Here is a 23,430-nt window from a genome sequence, read left to right as displayed (position 1 = left end):
TCAAGCGATTTGATTATTATTTCAAACAGTGTTTCCAAAATACCTTTGATTCGAGCATTAAATAATAATGCATTATAGAATAAATTATTACGATTTATAAATTCTTTGTCGAATCTTTTCCTAATTATTTCCATCTCGAATTATTTTTATATTATTTCACGAGAATGAAAAGCATTATTTAACACTGGTAATTATTTTTCATTTCCTTAAACCGGCACGATGTCAAATTATAGATATCAGAATATTTAGTGAAATATTTAATTCAGAGTCCGCGAGTGGCCACAAAAATGGCCACGATACGATTATTCGCATAGCAACGCGCGCCATGATTCGCACTCTCTCCTCTCTTCCCCTGACAATCATATACAGAATATTTACGCTGAGATGGGGTAGAATAACACGCCAACTCACCCTTAAATACTCGAAACGCTTTGAATACCTTATCTCGGGCATCTCTAGAACCCTCGAGTTCGGTTGGACGCTTCTCAAAATTATCCGAAATCTACGACGAGCTAGACAGGTTTCGCGACTTTCCATTCCATTCGGAGAAATCCTTGTAACTGATCGAGATCTTCATTTCGAAGAGAAAAGGCAATCGATCCTTCCTCTCCCTTTTTTTATTTTTTTTATTTATTTATTTATTTCTCTTTTTTTTTTCTTTCTTTCTTTTTGGTTAACGCGCCCATCGAGAGGGATGGTTGATTTCGAATTGCTTCGAGTGGATTCAAGTTTGCTGCTCCTGCTAATCTATATCAGGGACACTCGTACTACCTCTCCACGAATAAAGGGACACTTAACTTTTGCTGTCTGATTGTATCGAGAGATTGGATTAAAAATTATACACCTGTTATTCGTCTATCATCTAATTAAACAACACTATCTACGATCGATTAATATCAATCATATATTTTATTTTGTTGTACTTGTAGAAAAATATAATTCGAATATTTGAAAAGTAAAAAAAAAAAAAAAAAAAAAAAATAAAAGATGTGATTCTTGATATTAAAACAGAAAATAACTCATCCGTCTGAATAATTTTCTATTCATCGAAGCACAACAAGGTGGCGGGATTTTGGCGACAAAATCGATCGATTCTCTATCAGTGACAAGAATAAAGCCGGGATAGGCCTAAGAAGAAGTCTTTCATTTTCCATACTTGCGGTTTCTGGTCCAAGCTTACCAACACAGAAAGAAGAGAAGCTGGTGGTGGTGGTGGAGGGGAAAAAAAAAAAAAAAAAAAAAAAGAAAAGAAAAAAAGAAGGGTCCTCGGGATTAACCGAAATGAAAATGCAGAGAGAAGCTAACGGCGCTCGCGCGTATTCGGGGTAAAATCGATAATGCAAGTTCGGCGCATCCCTAATCCTCTTCACCGATTTTTTAACCCCATCTGTCGTTCCGCGTCCCATGGGTACGTTTCGACCCGCGTGTGCAACAGACACGGAACCACGTATACGATTCGACCTACTTCCGCGAGCCGGAAGGATTGAAAGGGAGCAAGTGTGACAGAGAGAGTTGGAAAGAGAAAGCGAAAGGAGAAAAACGACGAACGAGATGGGGAAAAAAAAAAGAGAATAAAAGATGAAAAGAAAGAAAGAAGCAGGGGTGTCCCTCTATACATATACACGTATATCCGTATTCGTTCTCTCGCTTCTTCGGCGGCGAGCTACCTGGAAATCGCGGCAACCACCCCTAAGGATAATCCATTAACATAATTTTACATGGATAGAGGAGGCAAGGCCGGGGGAAATGTTATATCGACGGATACGTGCCAGATGCAAAAGAGAAGGAAAGAGTAAGATAATAGGAGGGCCAGGTATACGGGGCCCGCCGCCAGATACCGACAGGACGGAAGGAAGGAAGGAAGGAAGGAAGGGGTTAATTCAAATATTTAAAAATTTCTCCTCTCTTGTACCGATTTCTCGCGTATAACGGCAACCCGACCCCCCCCGATACCCTCCGCCCCTCCCCCTCGCCCTCTTTCTGTCGTCACGACCGACATCCCCGTTTTCTTTCTCGTCTGCGTATACCTGGGACTAGTAACTCTAGCCTTCCGGATGAAATAGTCGCATAACCCGACGACCCTACTACTCACGGAGGTACGCCGTGTCGGCGTGTCCGCGTGGTGCACTCGACGATCCTCAAAGGGTTCCATTATCGTTACGGGAACGAGCTCGAACCACTCGTTGGCTCGCAGCCTCGGCTAACGAGGGTGCTGACAGCGAGTTCTGCGCTCTCTCGCCCTGTGATTCCCGTAGTGTACATACAGTCAGGCCTCCTCGCGGCCTCCTCTACAGCCACGGAGAGCGCATAGGTAAGTAAAAACGCAGAAAGTCTCGCGTGATGCGTGTGCAACGTTGAAGCCGAGCTTTGAGGCCACGGTAAACGGCAAAGGTTACCAGCAGGATATAAGCGTAACTCGATTGAACGTGTGACTCGATCCTCTGTCGGATTTTCTTTTCGAGATCAAAAGACGCCATCTCTTTGTTCTTGTAGAGATGGTTGATAGAGATCGGTGAGAAGACCTTTGATGGTTTTTCCTTTTCTTTTTTTTTTTTTTTTTGTCTTCGATGGAACATTGGGGGTCGAAGAAACGCTCGAAGGAATCGAATTGATCACACTCTACGATGTTTGAAAAGATTTGATCGATTATTGATTATCCGTGAAGCGATATCTCTGAAAATATGTTGCGGCTCGAATCACATAGTTTAAGTATAACCAAGTATTAATAATAAGAGTTGTATTCAAATCTTTGGAAATCTTCTTTTTCATTCTGATGGGACAATATGAAAAAATTTCGACGAATAATTAATAGAATTTCATCGAATCTGGATCGTTAAGATTCGACGAGAAGATTAATTTTATAAGAAAATTTTCTCCCCGTAAGGCGTTGCGTCCGTTAAGCGGATTATTCCCTCTATCAAGTGACAGCGGGAGAGAGAACGAGAGATATCGAGAGGAAGGGCGAATGAAAGCAGCGAAACAAGGACTTAGAATTCAAGGAGGAGAGCCCGGTCTCTCGCTTTGAGCCTTGATTTACGAGAATCGTGACGGGCCATTTGTCGAGGGAGCCCCTCGGACAGCGCGAGGAGCGTCCTCCTTATCAGGCCGCGACAGCGGCCATTTTCAAAACCGCGTCCTTTTCCCAACGTACACATCATCCTTCGTAGCCATCATCAGGTCTGGAAGGGCTACTAAGGGAATCGAATCTTTGGAAAAAAATTGACGAGTAGGATTGTTACGGATGTCGTATATAATCCGTATTTTCTTACTTTTATTCCGTTCCAACATGTTTGTGTAAAGTATCATACTAATTAAAAGTCGAAATTCAACAATCAAAATGGAAAATATATTATACGATTGTAGCTCGAACAGCAACATCGTACCGGTTGATCGTATTATGGATGCAGATTTTACACAAAGGATTTGTAATCTCTTATGTAGCCTTTAGCGACAAATTAATAAGAAATAAATGATTGGAACCAGGTAATTGCTACCTTCTTGTAAAGTTAATTTGCATATATTTATATTATTTAATTAACAACTTAAAATCATCATCCCTCTTCCACTAAAAAAACTATGATACGTACTTTCCATTTTTCAATCTAGCACTCTTCCAAATACATATTTCATATTTCGATGCAGGATAATTTTCTCAAAATCGTCGGTAGCTCGTATGGACTAGAATGGACTCATATTTCTGGACTGGAATCAACGCGTCGCTCGCCCCTACGCGGTAAAACATGGATGAGAGAAAGAGAGAGAGAGAAAGAGAAAAAGGGTCGTTTACTTGACAGTTTAATTCTCGGCTGTCTCGCGCGAGCGTCCTCTCCTTTTTTATTTTTCCACGGCGTACATTCAATTCCTGAATTGCCTGAATCGTCGTCCTCCGTAACGGTCTCCATGTCCGCGAAATTACCCAAATCTCGGTGTCGCCTCATTTTCTAACATTGTCGCGGCAATAAAATTTTGCTTCGACGACCAACCTCCCCATGAATTGCTCTACCTTCGCGTAATTACCGCAACTTTTCCTCGCCACTCGACGGTGTTCCCAGGCGGACAAAAGTGACGCGAGTGAGCGCCACGCGCACATACACTGTGACAACTCTGTGTACAAAAATCCCTTTGACACCCCACTCGACGATTTTTTCAGGGGGCAAAGGGATCATCGACTAAAGATCCCGAAGCTCGAGGAACGAGGACGAATGCTACGCCTTCGAAATTAAACCGAGCCCGTTTGGTGGTCCTTCCACCAATGGTTCCAACCGAAAACGCGAGAAACGAAGCGAAATAGGGAGAACGAGGGACAGAGAGAAAAAAGTGGATACGTACACGAGAAGAGGAGGAAAAAAAAAAAGAAATAAAAAGAGCGGAGTAAGTAGGAAGATAGAAAAAGAGGGAGAGGATGCAGAGGGGGTGGTAGGATCGATATCACTACGGCAAGGCTACATTTTTCAGAACATTGGGTACCTCAGCGGTAAGCCGGTCGTATGTATTCTTATGGACCGCCCTGTTTATGGCGCGCAATTTATTTCGAAATCGAAGGTAATGGCCGCCGGTTTACGCCCGGCATTCTGTCCAACCCTTCGCCCTGCCATCTTTACCACCCCCGCTCTGGCCGGGCATAGGGCCACATTAAAATTTCAAAGAAATACAGAAACGGATGGAGAATCAACCGGAATATGTATCGTCCTATTTCCATCGGTTACGGGTAATAAAAGGGGACAGAGGATGCGCGCGAGAAAGCGAGAAAGCGTTATTACGGCGCAAGTAAAAATTATTCATCGTTCTCGTCGAGAGATTTTTTCCCAATGTAAATATTCTCAACCGAGAGAGAAAAACGATCTCTTGCGATGATAGTCGAAGATCGAAGATTTACGCGGGAATAAGCCGCCATTGTTGGTCTGTTCGATTTTTAGGCGGGAAAGACAAGCGAGAAGAGACAAAACTTATGCAACGGGGTTGTGGTGTATACGTCGCGGGGAGCGCGGATTTGCCGCGGCTTTGCGAGACTTTTGAAAATATTTCCCGTTCGTCGCGTGGAAAAAGAAATTTCCGCGGGCAGGTAAGTTGCCGCGGACGAGTAAAGAGGATGCCACGAATTTTTGTCTACGCCGCCGTAGACTGCCGCGGACATACTCGTCCCGAATGAATCATAATGCCTGAGCACCGTCGAAAACGGATTCCGCCGATATTAAATTCCCTCGACATCGTTGGCCGCTCGATCGATTATCCCGTATGGCTACTATGCGTGAAATCACGTGTTCGCGTGATATTTTATCTTGTGCGCAAGAGATTTTTTTTGTTTTAAGAAGAATTAATTAAAATTGTAATTAATGTGAAGATTCTGTTTTAATGGAATTAAAATATACTTGAATTTGTTGGAATCTCGAATTATTTTTTTTGTTTCAATAATTAAATTAATTAATCAAATTTAATTTTTTATTAAAAAAAAATAATCATACCTAAATGCAATGGATACTGTATATAATTGCAGATTGCAGGTTAATTTGTAAATTAAATTTTATTATATAATAACGATATCAATTTCTTCTCGAACAAAAGAATAATGTCCCTATTATCTCCTAACTCGAAAAATAAAATCATTCTCATCGAAGCTAAAACTATCAATTTTCGTTGAACTTTTACAAAAATGTAATAATAAAATTCCAGTTTCTATACCAAAGAATACATTGAAGTATTCTCGAGAAATACCCGATTCGTCTCTATCTTAATCACCTCCCAATTCCATCGGCTGAACAAGGAACCGTGAACAACCCTTACAAAAGAATCCAAAGCGAAGAAGCGCCACTATTATTCACTATCGAGGAAACGTTCCTAATTTCCTGTTCCATTAAAAAAGACGAGTCTTTCACGTCAGACCTCGATGAGATATCACCCCGTCCGAAACAACAGGATCGGACCACGAGAGGATCGTCCTGCGCACCCTCTCGCGTTTTTTTCCAGACGGATCATTTTTTTATCGTACACCGATGACTCGGCACTCCCATTCTCTCCTCTCCGTTCCTTCCAAGGACCGCGTTATCGTTGAGCGAAGGGAAAATGGACGAGGGTCTTCCTCGAGCCGCGTTATTCGAGGGATTTAAGGGACGAACGGAAATTCGTCCTCTTCGACCAAGCGCGCGCGGGGGTGGGGATATATCTCCAGTCAATTTTTATCATATATCTGAGAGTTTCGTCGGATTGGCTTCTGCCTGACCTATGCCCAATGGGCCGCGCGAATTCTCGCGCTATCGCGCATGGCTATCGTCTGCCTCGTTCCATCAAATCTGTCTCGAAAATCCCAGATTTTTCATCCCTTCTCCGAAAACACCCGTTTCGAACACCCGTTCCTTTTCGCACGAGCGGGAAAAAATTCGACATCTTCCTCTTGTGCATGGAAATATTCGAATATAATCGTATCGTATAACGTTTCGTAGATTGTAAGAGGGGTGGTAATAAAGTTTGACCTAGTTGTAACTTGGTCGCGTGGCCGAGATAATTACGTTGTTAAAAAAGAAAATAACGATAATCATCAGGAGTCGGTCGTGCATTACGTACAAGTGGCTTTTTTTCTTTTCTTTTTTACACGAATTTTTACTATCTAAAAACCATAAAATCTTTGCACGAGAACAAATTTAAAGTTGAACTTAAATTTGCTGCGTTCTTCGTTTAATTTTTTTTGATAAAAAAATCCAAACTTGTATCATTATCGAAAAATTAAGTATACGAATAGAAAACTGCGATAGATCGATCGTACGACTAACGGAGTAAACGTAGCATCAAAACGGAAGTAAGGAAGGGGATGAGCCAGTTGCGTGTGGTTCTTGGTGTTGGTATGCACACGGATGCATATGTACGACCGCGGAAAAAGCTTACCCCTTTTCCACACCACGGAAGGGGTGCCAGTTTTGGGCCAGACTTCGCACGCACCGCATCAGGTAAGAGCCCTTTGTGTAATCTGATTTCGTTGCCCTCCCGCCACTTCAACTAGGATCGATACAGATTCGACGCCACTTTCGATCGTTAACCTATTTTCTGCACTTACAACACTATAATTCGTCTCTGTTCAACGGGAAACGTGTAACGATGCTCCTCGGATTCTCATAAGGGGATACGAAAACGTCCCTGACAACGTGTTTGCTTTCCTTTCTTTCTTCCTACCTCTTTTTCCTATTTCCGATTTCATAATTTATAAAATTTAATTGTGGTGGATTTGTTTTTATTACGTGAAAATGTTTAACGATAGCGTTCGATTTTATTTTTGAGAGAAATCGTTATCTTGGTTAATTTACTTCTTTTATATGCCTTTTTCTTATGTTTATGTTATGTTTTCGAGAGAATGTCTTGATTAATCTATTAAGCAATCCTAAAAGCAATTTATAATTTATTAATGCAATATTTTCTTTACAATTCTTCCTTCTTTTTTCTTGTCAATTTGTGGATCTATCTTTTAAAATTATAATTATTAAACTAATCCTTAGATTAGTTTTCCCTTTCATAATCTTCTTCTTCGTGATTTCTTGAGTGTGAAAGAATTAAGTTTTTCTTTCAATCATAAAAATTACATTCATATTTCTGATTTATATTTTATTCAATTATATTTCTTATATCTTATGCAAATATGGAATACCTAATGTATCAAAAAATAGAATATTTATGCAAATTTAAAAATTTAAATAAACTATTATTAAATATTCTAACTTTATATTATACTTTATATTTTATCTATTATTTTTAAATTTTTCATAATGGGCCAAACATTCACAATTTCCGGAATCATAAAGTATAAGAGCAATTGAATGGAAGAAGAGAGAAGGGCCTCATCGAAATTTCAACGAAGAAAAGGGAATAAGGGAACGAATAATAAGACAAAAGTCGTATCGAGGGACTTCTCGAATTTTCCGCGTTATATCTACGTGTGGCTTATCCTCGTCTTTCCAGTGATTCCAAGTTGGAAGATATTTGAGAGAGTGGTGGTCGTCGTCGTCGTCGTCGTCGTCGTCGAGAACAGGAGGAAGAAGGTGGAAGGGCGCTCCGGATGGTTTCCGAACAACCGAAGTCTGCGGAATAGTATCGATCTGGCTTGATATATTAGAATCAAGGTCCACCCTGCCGCAGCCCTGGCAGGACCTCGAAATATGTTTTTTATGTGCGCCCTCCTGCGGTGGATGTAGCCACGCTTCCGACAAAAACATCACCCCCTCGAAGTCAATGGTGAATTTCTTCGATTCAGGATAACTGCAAGGAGCATTTTTCGGACATTTTTATCGTATGTATATTCTTCTTTATTCTTCCAATCGAAACGATTGTTCGAACTTTCGCAAGTTTTTCATTAACGTTTCATTCCAGTAGTAAAGAGATAAGCGAAGAAATTTAAAGTAGATATTATTCTTTTTTGAGTCTTTATGGATTCTCTTATTTTTTTTGATTCTGGAGCGGAGAAATTCTATAGATAAGAATCTTCATACGTAGTATATAAATAATCATACATCATTTTCTATACTTGTTTCTTCTTCGAAATTAAAAATATAAAGATAAACTTAACAAATAATTCTAAGTTACAAATAATCTCCCATAAAAATTTCAAACATTTTTCACAAATAGTTCCACCAATTAATTTTACTTACAAGTTTAATCGTAGATGTATGTAATCCAAAAAAAAATTTAAAATTATTTCCCTAAATATGAAATCACTTTCACCTCTAAATAGGAAATAAACAAGAAATATTAATTTCCTTCATTTTCACAAGTAATACTAGCTACACCGTCTTCAAATCTATCTTTACAATTTCGAAATCGAATCGATTCCTTAAAAATGTATCGGGACAAGGGAAAGTATACCACGTACACCCTCTCGTATCCTCGATAACTGCGTAACTCGTTTCACAAAGGCCATACCTCGGTGTCTGAAGTAGCTCGCGAGATTCCAATTGCTGTATAACGTCCTAATTTTCCAAGCGGATGAAAACATATGAAAATCTGCGAGGCAAACGAGTAGACGTTAGGGGGCGCCAAGTCAGAGCCAATAAAATTCTCTTTCCCTCCCTTTTGGCTCGCCTCGCATTCCCCCTTCCCTCGTCTCCCTTTTCCTTTTCGAGCTGTTTCTTTGTCCGTTTCCTTGGTGCAAACTCTCTGGATACGCGTATCCTTATTTGTATCCCGTATTTCTATACGGGAATGGAGAAGAAAAAGAAGAAGAAGATGAAGAAGATGAAGAAAAAGAAGAAAAAAAAACGAGAGGAACAAAGTTGAGAGAAGTTCTCGATCTTGAACGATCTTCGAAACGAATTGGCCGAGCGAAAGAAACGAGATAACGCGGGGATCGTTTGCATTTCAATTGGCGGACAGTTGCCCCCAGGAAGAGACGTTAATCGGTTACAAGAACCGGCGGGAAAATAATGAAATTATCGTAAATCAATATGCACCACCGAAGATCCACTTTGCGAGGTCCGTGGCACGGGTTAGGAACGGTACAGTTACCCGCAAGACTTCCGGGCTTCGATGAATCCGCGTAAAGATTCTTTTTCCAGATTTAATTGTTAAATCTACGAATATTTATCGATGAAAAATAAGAAAGAAAGGAAATAATAGAAAGTAACTTTGTAATTTTGTACAAAAATCAAAATAATCATTCCTTCTTAATTCGAATGTAAAAACCTATGATATTTGTTTAACTTTTGAAAAACTAAATTAGATTAATATCGATGAAATTGATCAATTTGGTTTCGCTGATTTTTAATTAATTAAATTATTGGAATTATTAAGAATTATTAAATCGGAAGAGAAATATTTCTTGATGGCAATAACATTCTACTATTTCACAATTCTAAATCATATCGCGAGAACAAAGTTATTATAATTATATATTCTCTAAAAGCCTCAAAATCTCTGAAAATTAATAATCTACCTAAGAAGATTAAAATTCAAAGAAAATCAATTCACCAATTCCTGTATCCCATCATCACTACCAATTATCAATTGCCACAATTACCATCTCTCAGAATCAAATAGATATCGACGATTCGCGAAAACAGGGTCCATCTTTTCGATATCGAAATCCAGGGACGAGAGACAACCCGTAGCCATGTAAGGAAACACGTAAAATGACCCCATATTGTTCGTAGCCTGGCCCCTCGAACAAACAGAAATATATGTCGGGAAAAGATGTCTTTCCACCCCAAGACTCGAGGCGTTCCTTTTTTAAACGACGAAACAGTTGCGGCCACGAATCGATGGTAACTACGCCGACCGGACCCCGGTACAGTCCGGCGAAAATTTCCCGACCTTCGACCTATCACGATCCAAATTCAGCCACCCCATTCCACCCACATCCCCGTCCTTCCACGAATCTAATAACAGTTGCTCGCGAGATCGTTCGCAACCACGTGAAAATTGAGTGCTCGACAACTTGAGAGGGTGAAAAAGAGTAATCGGTCGAGGACGCGGGAGGGTGGGACGCGACTTTCTCCCGCGTGTGTACCGTGTTAGGATGCGCGGGGTGCTCCGGTCTTTTGCATACATTTTGAAACGTAGAGCCGCCACCGTCACCGAATATGCTGGCCGAGCAAGAAAAAAGAGGAGAGTATGGGAGGGGGGGGGGAACAAAAATGCCTGTCTCTGTTTCGCGCGAGCGAGAGACAAGGGTGGTGGAGGGTTGTTGGAGAGAGGGAATAGAGGGTGGTTCGAGGGAGGATAAAAACGGACGGGTAAACGAGAAACGTGAAAAATCAAGGGCCGCGTTGCGTTTCCAAACGCACCGGTATACGGTCCATTAAAATTCTAGATATTTCCCTCTCTCTTTTCGTATCTTTGTTTCTCTCTTTAGCTTTTTGTTGTTGTTTGTTTTCCATTGTTTTCGATTATGACGATACGTGGCTGAGAATTATCCTCGTTTAACAGTGTGCGCGTTTTATTCGCGGTTTTGTAATTTGGATAGTGGGAGAGGTTTTGTCCGGGATTGGGGGTAGATTGTTGGAAAAAAGTTGATATTGATCATTCTTGGTGATATAATTACGTATTTGTAGGAGAGTGAAATATTTTGAAATATTTCACGGTTGATAATTTCAAATTAGATAAATGTTTAAAAATCTAACAAATATATACAATATTAAAAATTCAATTTAGGACTATGTAGGATAGAGGATATAATGGATTGTGTCAAGGAGGATTTTATGGCTTCTTATCCTTCTTTTGAGTTTTTAAAGATGCTTTCAACTTTCTTTTCTTTACAGATATAATTCTCTATAATTCTTTTTAACAGATATCTATGGAAACGAGTTCAAAAGCAAATCCCTTTCTCGATTTATAAAATAGAAGATAATTTTGACGATTATATGAGAAAAAAATAATATAGAAAAGATTTATCATTCTGAAATTCCTGAATGTATCTTCTACATTGATACGATATCTGTTAAATATCGTAAAAATTAATTCCATCATCTTCATTATTAAACTATTTTTGTTCGCTTATAATTTGTAAAATAATTCATAATGAATTGGCTAAGCTTTCCGTTTCACCTAAGCTGCTCCGAAAACCATTCGAAATCAATACTTCGCAAACGTCACAATACCGCTTTCAACCCTTTATGAACCACATGTTGGGCAAAAAAAATAGGAAATAGGAAAAAAGACGAACAATTTCGACTGTTCCTATTTATCAGTGTATACCACTGGAGGTCCAATATTTAAGGAAAAAAGAGTGAAAAACAAGCGTCGTTGAATGGCCTTTATCTCCGTGCTCTGTCTCCCCAGCAAAGTACCACGACAAAGGCTTCTATCTTTAGCTTGCGAAGAGACATAATACCGAGTCATCAACCGCGAAAATATTAATACCCTGAAAGACAGTCTAATCTACGAATAGGTAATAATCTCGCCGCGGAAAAAGACAACGATAAATCACCGCGCCTAAACAATCGACTATACCATTCATCGGTTATCGATCCAATGTGTCCAATACGTTCTTGATGGAATTTCAATGAATAATTTCAAGAACTAATATTTATATTGCTCGATATTCAATAATTTCTATTAGATCGGTGCACACGAAATGTTCCTTCCAAAATTTAATATTGATTAATATATCATCGATTAAATATCACCGTTTTCCTTCATTGAGATTAGAACGAAGAGAAAGAAATTTCCTTGAATAAATTACTTTGATAAAATACATACATAATTTCAAAAGAAATTTTCACATCATCCGAATAATTTCCAAACAACCTAACATGAAACCTATTTGAAGATTTTATAATCAAAGTTTAACAATGGAAAAAAACATAACATTAAATACAAAATACGTACATTATATAAATATTTCGAAAACTTGAACTATGCACCGTTCTAATTATTTTCAGACAATCTAATACCCAAATCAAGTCACGAAACTAAGGACTTCGTAATTGAAATTGGACAAGATTCGTTTCAAAATCACGGATCCTTCTGTTGTTTCCATATTTCGACAAAGCTCGTTCGATTTTTCTCCGAAATCGATACGGGCAGGGAGGAGGGGGTGGGGAGGATGAAACGAGTGAAACGACGAAAGATCAGCGCAGAATACGCGAGTACGGGGTTTCCGGCGCGGAGGGTTATTCCGTCGGTATCGGAAAAATGTTATTTACGCAGGGTAGGAGCGAGCTACAGAAGCTCTGTCCTTATTTACATGTGGTAAGTCTCCTGCGGGACCAAATCCCGGACCGCGCTCGGAACCCTGATAATTCTTCCTTTGATCCCAGTCCCGTGGGCTCGAGCCCCGTCCCAGCCGGTCCTGTCTGCACCGGAGAACGAGTAAAGACCGACGAAAGCGAAGAAGAAGGGAGAGAAAAAAAAAATAAAAAAAAAAAAAAAAAAAAATATACCTTGCCGAAGAAATACCTGTCGCGCGTGAAGAAGATTGCGACTGTGTTTCGTGGATATGAATTGTGGACAAGATTGATATATTTGTAATACGCGTTGATCAATTTCATTTTTTTGAAAAATTTTGGAAGCATGGTGTATCAAGTGCTTTTAGGAATTTAAACTCGTCAAACGTGAATTAATTAATTCTCATTTGTATTGTTACAATATGCATCCTGAATCCGTATTGTTAACTCCATTAGATTCATTTTGGTTAAATAATTTTTAATATCGTCTCCAAATTTCTTTTTGATACGAAAATTATACTTATAATGGATTGAAACAAAAACGCATCTGTGAAAAATAAAATACTATATCAAAAAACTATTGTGATTTATCCTACTAATTCTCTTGAGAATTTTCATTTTATAACTATTTATATTTAATCGCAATATTCGATTAATCATTTTTCTGTTCAAGTTTCAGACATCGTTTTCACACTTTCACGTCTCTTACAATGGCCAACAAATTTTGGATTGAAATTCGTCCACGCGTATCGAAAAACCCCTCTTACAAACGTGTCGTTCGAATGTAACGTAACGAATGTATCCGCGCGAGAAATTTCCAATATACCGATAAACAGCCATTCGGCCGGAAGTTCAAAGAGGAAGACGCGGGCCAGCGCGGTCGGAAATCGATTCAAATTAACTCGCGACATCATTTCCATCGTGGAAGCGCGGCGATCGGGTTGAAATTTCCGCGCGTACCCCTCTCCTCCGCTCCGCCCCACCCATTTGCACCAACCACCGAAACTTTAAGGTGTCTTTAAGTCAGCGAGGTTGATCCGAATTTTGGCAGAGTTTCAACGCCCATCTGCTTTAGAGGCGCACCGGAATCTAACGAAAAGGAGAGACGCCCGATATCATCTCGAGCAAACTAGCGGGACAGACCGGTGTCGCTGGACGGATATAGGGTGTCCCACTATTATGCTGATAACATTCGTAAACACTCCGACATGCACGACGACCACATCGATGCCCACCTTGCAACACCGTACTCATCTCGGCGTGTCTAGCGGGTGACGCGATAGGAAATATCATGGCTTTCCTGGGGAGGAAGATCCTGTCGCGTGGATATTAACTTTTTTTTGTCATGGAAATCCTCTTCCTCTTTGAACTTTGAGAACCCTCTTAACTCTGTAAAGATAGAATTTTTAGTAACTGGGTTATTGGCGTTTCACCAAGTTTACGTCAGAAGTAGTTTTAGAAATGTAAGCAATGAAAGAATCAGGTAAACATTTGTTAATAATAATAGGAACATTAAATATTAATCGAGAAGATGTTTGTACAGTGGAGGGTAAAGATAGATAGGTCGTTGCTTAGAGATTAAAAAATTTTTTAATAATCGCATTAAATGACGAATAAAAACAACCTCAAAACCTAGACTCCCAATCCTCGATATTTTCCTTAAAATCGATCAAAACATTTTATTTTATTTCTACAAACTATCCTACAATATCCAGTCCTCTATCTACCTATCTACAACAAATAAAACAATTCCAAGATTCAAACTTCCAACCCTTTAATATTTTCCCTAAAAATCAATTACAATATCCGTTCCAAACTATTTCTCTATACAAGGAGGGATGATCGACCGAATAATCAGTACAGAATTCAAAGTTGTAAATTCATTGTAATCCCTGATCAGAGATTTCTCCGTCAGATGAGATTGTCCTCTCTCGAATTCCACGGTCACGAATATATATACACGTATATATGCACGTCCAGGTATAACCTGGATATCGAACGCGCCACCCGGTACATAATCTCTCCTCTCCGGTTAGTTAGCGGGTCTCGAGGATTCGGGCCGTGAGTATCCTTGCCGGATAGAGTATCCCTCGGGAAGTTTTCGTCCAATCGGGTTGCTGGTCAGCTAGTTGGGATGGTGGGGGCCGGAGGCCGACCATTGGTCAGTCGAGGGGCGGCTTGGTATTGAGCGACTCGCTCCGGGGGTTGAAAAAACCGCCCCGAACTGACCTCAAACGTCCTACCCTCGTCTCGTCTCGAAAGCCTGCCTAATGTTGTCCCCCCGCCCCTAACCCCTGCCTTCTCCCTCCGGGGTTTTACAGCCGCCCCGACTCTCCCCTTTCGCACCCCTTTTCGCTTCATCGGTTACGTTCGTACCTCTCGTGGTATGGTGGACGCTCTGTTATGTTATTTTAGACGATCGTATATACAAGAAAACGTCTTTGTACGCGTGATACGATTCCACGGATATTAGAGATGATTTTCTAGCTTCCCTCCCATTCTTCTCCCTCCGATTGAGAGTTGAGAAGTTCGAATCAAATATATTTTTTAATCCAGGAAAATTGAAGAGAAAGGTATTGGTATTTTTGAATACGAGTTTGAAACATCCGTTTGATTCTTTGAATTATCAAATTTTCTTTTTTTTATAAAAATATTAAATTTTTTTTTTATTTTTCTTCGTTGAATCCGAATAAAATATTTACATTAAACTACTAAATTTAATATTCTTTATATACTTATTGCTATGCTTGCATGATAGTCGACTAATCGATTAATTAAATTCCAATAAAACTAAACAAAAAATATATATATATATATATATATTAAAAAAATAACTAAAAGAAAAATAATTTAGAATTAAAAAAAGGATTAAACAAAGTTTCCGAGAAATAATATTTATATAAAAGATTACTTTCAACGATTTTCAAAGAAGAAAGAAGGACAGAAAGAGGCAACGGAAGTAACGAGAGCTCCGAGTAGCCGTTCCCGAGCAAACTTTCGCTTGAAACGACTTGTCTACAAGAAGGACTTTGTCGAACAACGGCTTAACGAAACACGTTCCGATGACAGAATTTTTTTTTCCCTTACCCTCCACCTATAACACGGTACACTCGGTCCACGGAAAATACGACACGGTCTAAAACTCGAGCCACTAACGCCAAAGTATATTCAGCCGGTCTAAGTCCAAAGGCTATTTGCATAGGCGATATTATATCTTCGCCCAGGAACTCTCCTCGACCACCCCCTCGACCGTCTCTCCCTCCCACGCTTTTCCTCCCCTTTCTCTCACTCGTTTCACCCCTCTGTCTATACATCGCCCTCCCCTCCCCCCACGTCTCTTTCTCTTTCGTCCACCTCCCGCCCACCCACGGCCAGAACGTCTTGAGATCTCTGGAATTGGATTAGTAGTGGTTCACCCGAGTAAGACTTGGACTATACTCAATTTGAACTAAGATCGCGCCGCTACGGAATGGGCAAATTGCTAAATCAGTTTTACGTGATCACCTATTCAGAAAGTTATCCATGATCGAGTGGAGGATATGTTCCACGGAAGGACCATCGGCCATCGGCGATGGATTTAACGAGTAGGGTACAAAAAGAGGGGAGGGGAATAGGGGAACTGGCCGATTTCCGCCGATTGATAGGGATTTTCGGCCACTTAGGATTATACACGATTAGCAAGGTTTCTCGACGAGTCGGAGAGAAACCTTCGTGGAATCGTCAAACAATTTCATCTGTCATTCCGGGGGGTGTCTTATATAATTGATCGTGACCGGAGGGGAAAGAGAAGAAATTGAGATATCGTTCTTGAATTTGGAATCGTTCTGTCTCCGATGGAAACTCGATAAAGATGTAAATTGGTAAAAGTTCCATAGAATACAACAACTCTGTAATAAAATATAAAATCGAATTAATTGGAAAATTTAAAAAAAAAATGAAGATTTTGCACCATATCTTGTCGATTGACAATATCAATGAATCGATATCAAAACAAATTTGTTTTACGATTTATTATATGCTTTACGAAATAAAAAATATATATATATTTTATTTAGTTTTCCGTTATTCGGAATGGCAAGATTAAAGGATCCCGGTTTATCAAGCTCGATCGAACGGCCTGTTCTCGTCTCCTTCTCTTTAAAACGTCTCGAACAAAGATTTTGCAAACATTAGCGATTCGATTAAGCCGGTGCGAGCGTCTTGGACGTTCGCCTTTAAAGTCTCGTCGCGTGGAAGTTTCCTAGTGAAATCGTTACTTAAGTTTCTCGCATTATGCACTTTCACCGCCTTCGAAAAAGTTCACGGCGAAGTCTCGAGGCCGGAAACGCGAAACCAGACCGCCGTGTAACGAAATAATTAAAGTTAAACGAGTCGAGAGATGAACGCAAACATTTTTTCGCCTCGTTCTCGAGGATTTCATCCCTTATTCACGCGTTTCTTTTCTTTTTTTATTTCTTTAACGAATTATTCTATGAATTATTATAAAATATAATAAATAAAATTTTAAATTGGAAATAGATAGATTACCGTTGCTTTTAACTTTCTAATGCGATAGATTTAATTATAAAAAATTATACGCTCAAAAATTGATATCTATATTCATAATCACAAAATACTTTCTCTTAAAATATATAAAAATAATTTCATCAGCTAGAATTATCACAGCTACAATTCACCTAATTTACCTCTTACTTTTAGATGTATAAAGTTATTATACTACTTGACGAGCCTATCGTATAAAAGAAAATACGTTATATAAAACGTTTTGTAAATATAATTTAAACTTTATTCCCATTATTAATATTGTACTAAAAATATACATTCCCAAATTCCCAATAAAATCCGCCAAGGATTAATCAAGCGTTGGAAACGAGAAGCTAAAAGGAAGGAGGCCGGACCGTTGGACGGGAGTAAAAAGGGTGGCCAAGGGACGAACAGTTTACGTAGAAAAATACAGCGTAAAATGGCCGGTCGTAGGTCGAGGAAAGCGTAAAGAATTCCGGGGTCCCGATCTAACGCAGTTAATTTGGCGAATGGGGCTGTCCCTCCACCCCTAACATGGCTACTGCCATCGCATATACGGGACTCCTCGACGTATACGGACACACAGTCACACGAGTATACCGGGTGATCCTGGTGGAGTCTAATAAAAAGCATCCCCGTGAGCCGTGGGATGGTTGGGTCAGAAGTCCATTCGGAAAATGGAGGGACCCGGTCGTCCAACTAAATCTACCCGATAACGTTCACGTATTGTCCATATCGGTATTCGTTTGAAAATCGTTTACGTTACTATACCGGATGAATTAAGAAAGGAAATTCGGCTTAAAAATTCATTGGAATATAGTTTGCCCAGATACGCGAGGAAAACTGTGATAAATTTGTCGGTTAATTTTAAAGAATTTTTTGTTCGAACGAGAAACGAGACGAAACCTATCCGGTCTGTTAGCAAGACGTATGGGATACGGCTAGTCCTGGCCAGGGTTCGACTCGACTTCCGACTTTCCCTGCAGAAAACATTGAGTCTGAGGGGTGGCCGCCTCATCCCTACCCGCCGGGATCGCAAAAGACGCTATAAATTCTGGCCATCCTATCCCCTCCTTGTCGACTTCCGAGGATAGTGGCCAAAAGTAAGAAGAGTAGCTATATCGATACTTTCTCCCTTGGAAGTCGCAGTTCTTCGGTACACAAAGTGCTGCCGTGACGCTTTCATCCTTGTTGAGATGACGATAGTTCGTACGGCAAACCGGATTTGATTCACGGGAAATGATCAAATAGAAAGAACAATTCAAGAATATGAATTGTTCGAGTTAAATCTACACCTAATTGGAAGGATTGCGATTTCGTTTCGTTTTTTTTTTTTTCTTTTTTTACGAGGTATGTAAATATCTTTTCAATTTCATAAAAATATTTTTCAAAAAAATAGTATGCACGAATAATATTAAAGTCTCATTTTCAATAGAAGAACATATAAAAAAATTTAATTATTATATTGAATGCTTATCATTGTATTAATTTAACAGCAAGGGATAAATTGGAAAAAAAAATTTCGACATTGATGCTCTTTATTGATAATAATTTTAATACGTAATTTTATATATAATATGATTTTCAGAGATTCATAAAAAATTATTTAAACGAAACGAGATCGAAGGAAAGAAAAAGTGATGGAAAACCATGGACAAACCCATCTTACTGTCTCTTCCGGACAGGAAATCTGCTCCCGCCACGGACCGTCAACCAATCGAATCTCACAGGGAATTTAACACCCTTCTAGATGGACGGAAAAAAGCCGAAATTTCCAATTTTATCGAATCTCCGGTCGTCTGTCTCTTAAACAAATATTACCGCGGATGCTGACTGATGGACGGGAAATCGGAATAAAATTTATTACATTTTCGATTCTATTACGTGATATTTATGTTTGTTACGAAAAGAAAGAGCAATCGACTTTTTCAATATTCTGATTGAAGAAAAATTATGTACTATCTAATTATATAAACTATCTTCTTATTTGTTTAATTTTTCTATAAAAATGTTTACGTAACGACGTTATTTTTAAACGATTGCGCAATTCTCTCCGTTCAAAAAATTGATTCCTCGAAAATGGAGAGACGTGCAATGTTTTTACATAAAAAGAAACAAGAGAATATTTTTCAATATTCAATAGATCTTTTCATTATTTCTATTTCATTTCTATTTTTAAATATCGATGTTTAAGATAGGAATAATTTTTGTAAGAGAGAATAATTTTTAATGTATACCACGCGATCATGATATTTATCAAATAAATTCCATAGCTTCGAGATGTGTGTGTATAACTTTTGTTTCTACTCATGTTTCTACTCATAGAATTCACTGGAGTTAAAGTTTCGTTTTATGCCTCAAGAAAGATCAAACCACGAGCCACAGGCTTCGTTATAGTCAGCCATCACGCGAGAATCACGAAAGAAAAAGCCCGCAGAAAGGAGAAGAAGAAGAAGAAGAAAATGCAACAAAAGAATAAGAAGAATATCCATCCATCGGTGCAGGTGCAGCATCTGCGTGAACGACCTTATCGGAAAGACATAAACGCCTGAAATCCGGGCCGTAAATTAGGATCGACAGAGCACTGGACTCTTCTTTCGTGTCCTTCTTTCGTTCTATCCCTCTCTCTCTTTTTTCCTTCACTTTAATATTTTTACATCTCTCTCTAAATTCACGATTTTCAATGAAAGACTGAGTCCACCATCCCGAGAAGTGACGATTCACTTCTTGCCACCCTTCGTCGTAGCGCGACCGGAAATCAGATACACCGATTGTTTTGAGGGGAATGACACGATTGTCGTGAAAGATAAGAACTTTACGATTGCCGCGAAGAAAAATGAGAATGCTTAACCCGATTAATTCCGAAAATTTATTTTATATTTCTCCTCGTCTAAAAGGACGACAGAGAAAAGACTTGATGAATATTTGGAATTTGGAAATGCATATCGTGACGATGGAGAAGTAGTTAATTTACACTCCATGTTGCTAATAATTAATTATCTTATCACTCAACATTATCATCATCTCAATCATTATATTCATGACATTATAAACCACCCTTTCAACTTTTACACGAACACAATCAATGTTAAGAAGTTTAGAACGAGTTCTTTCAATCACTTCAAGATACATCATCTTCAAATTCTTCTCTAATTAATCCCAGGAGGAATCAAATGATCTTTTTCCAATCGTCTCAAGATCCGTCAAGTTTGTTCAAAATCGAGCGAAAACCTTTAATCTCCTTGTCGCGTGACCATTACAGAACTCAAGAATTTTTACGACCGGTCGGGATAAGGGTGGAAGGATGGCGATCCTTCTGTCGATCCTGGTAATTCTAGCGCCAGGAAAGAAGAGAGCCAGCTTGGCGGCGGGATGTGCAGAGGGAGGGTGATGGTGGTGTAGAGTCTATGCCATAACAAGGGTGGCACGATTTCAAGAATGCGGAGCACGTTCTCAACCAATGCCGGCAGCCAGGCAGTAAAACAAATACGCCCTCCCTATATACGGGGTGTTCTCTCAATACCGCGTACGTCTACACAAGTACACCTGGTACTCGAACGAAATCCAGCGTCGTAGGTGGAGGCCTCGTTACCGATACGAATGGAGGTAATGCAGCGTGTACCTACGTAGCGAAACCTTTTCATACCCTCCTTGGAAGACACCCGTCTTTGCAGACGAAAGACAAATTAACTCGAGAGTAGAAGACGAGGCGAAGAGTATAACCGTGTAACTATATTCGTTTCCACGTGAGATTGGCTAAAATCTTCCTTCTTGCTCTTCATTCTGCCTCCTTGATAGGAATTGCTTCACTGTTCGTATTTGTTTTATCTTCATTTTATCTACTATTAGAATATTAGCAAGGGTTCTCGATCGTTCGATAAATTAAAAGGAAATCCAGATGACTTGAATGTGATAACTTTTGAGTGATGGATCTCTTTCACTGAAGAATAATTATTTTTTTTTAATTTATTTTCTTTTCTCATCAACTTTTATCGTCGTAAATTCTTTGAAAGATTCGTTAAAAAGATCATAATTTTGTTCATAATTAGCATATGACACTAAAAAATATTTAAATTGAAACTTATAATAATTTCCACTATCGGATCTTTATTTACTATCTCTTGCCAAATCACCCAATATATTTGTAACATCGATTTGTATTAGGATAAGGCGTTTACCTCGTTCGTTTTCGATTCGAAATATTGAACTACGACTATCGCGCGATTACGCATCGTAGCTCGGGTCTGGAATCCGGAATAAAGCAGTCAATTACGATGGTAGGCTCCCTTTTCAAGTATTCCCCACGAGGAGCACACGAAATCCCCGGTAGAACGCGAAACGGCCGATAAAAGCGCACAATGACTGGTACGAGCACGGAAACGCAAATGTCCTCTTTCAGCGGTGGAGACGTCCTCTTTAGAGGGCAGTAACGAATGATGGACAGGTGAAAGAAGTGGCCAATGTGGGCTGGTTTCGGCGTCTCATGTGACACACACGTCACCGGCCTTTGTTTTTTTTTCACTTTTGATCGAGTGCTCTGGTTCCTTTGTCCGAACCCCCCTCGTCTTTCTTTTTTTAACCAGTTCGTTTAGCACCGACGAGAATTTTCTTTGGGGCAACCCGCGGAAATTGATCCAGACAGAGAAGAACGGATTTCTACGATGGATGGTAATGGGAAGGATAAATGAAAAAATAATCAATTCAAAATCTTCACGAGCAATATAAATTAATTATCAATTTGTTTAAAAATTCAAATAATCATTTAAGATTTGATATAAAATTTTATATATCTTATTATATATTATTATCAAATAATTGAATTTTTATCCGAAAAAAATTTAAATAAAATTGAACCGAATTTAATCAAGACCTGTTTCTATCCGCAAATAATGAACCTGTACTTTTCACTTTCCTACATTTTGATCTCTGATCTCTATGCTGATCAAATAACTCATGGATAACTTGCTCTATTTTTGAAAGGGCTTTCGTATCATGGACCAGTTTTTCACCTGATCTGGATCACGATTCATTTTCGTTCGTCAACAGCGTCTCGTCCCATCGAGTGAAACCTGTTTGTTCGTGTGGCGAGGTCCTGCCCTTTCCGATCATCTCGCGGTTCCTGTTGGAAAACTGGTCCATCCGGATAGGGATGCTGCCGCCTCTCTGTAACAATGGCTACTGTCCAGTGTCCATTGTTGATGTAGGCAAACCGCAAAATGAACCCAGTTAACCTTTGACATTTATTCTAAAATCGTCTCGGTCAATTTCCGCTGACAGAAAACTGGTCCATCAGAAAGGGGTTGCGACAGCATCCTTTTGTATACACCGGTCAGTTCACAGTAATAAACTCAAAACATAAAACGTAGACCCGGTTAGTCTTTGACTTTTTTCTTGGAATAGGGTTACTCAAAGCATTTTTTTTTCCTCCTAAAACTTTACGCCTAAATGTCCCGTACGCGGAAAAATAATTATTAAGATTATAAAACACGTAAATGTAAATATATTATACAAAATAATAATTTTTTACAAATATTGAACAGTATTATTGGAATTAAAAAATACCGACAAAATTACAATTGACATCGAAAATACGATAAGATAAAAATACAGTTGCTCAAACAAATTATGAAATAAAAATATTTTTTTGAATTTAGAAATTGTCCCATTGAAAAAATTTTACTTTTTATATTCAATCTTTCAACATGCCATCTAACGGTGATAACTAAAGGTTAAAAAGACGAAATTCTACGTAACCGACAGAAAACTTACCATCAACAATCCAAGCAATTTTCAACAGTTACTGGTTAAATAACTATCGGAAAAAATAATACTTATTATAAATATACACAAATACGAATTAGATAAAGAATTCCTAAATCAAATACATGAAAAAAAGAGATATAAAAGATATAATTTGACATATATTCTTTTTAAACTTGCAAACGAGATACACAATAAACTTAACAATCGAAGATATTCTGGACTATAAGTTCTGAAATACCGACTTATAAAATATCGTAAACAAAAAGATTACCTAAATTTAGGACAAATATAGGAACGTATTATAACACATATATACCAATACTTTATACAATTATATTGTAATAATATAAAATACTGATAATTACCAATTTAAAAAAAAAAAATAAAATATATTTCACACAATTCAAAAATTCTATTATGCTCATTATTTAAACACAATATAAATTTGAAAACAAACGCCATCTTTACAAGAACTCGAACAACCGACAAGAAACGAACTAGTGCG

Source organism: Apis florea, unplaced genomic scaffold, assembly GCF_048593485.1.
Source record: "Apis florea isolate Af1SG1 unplaced genomic scaffold, ASM4859348v1 contig_20_pilon, whole genome shotgun sequence".
NCBI lineage: Eukaryota > Metazoa > Arthropoda > Insecta > Hymenoptera > Apidae > Apis > Apis florea.
This window is presented reverse-complemented; position numbering follows the sequence as displayed.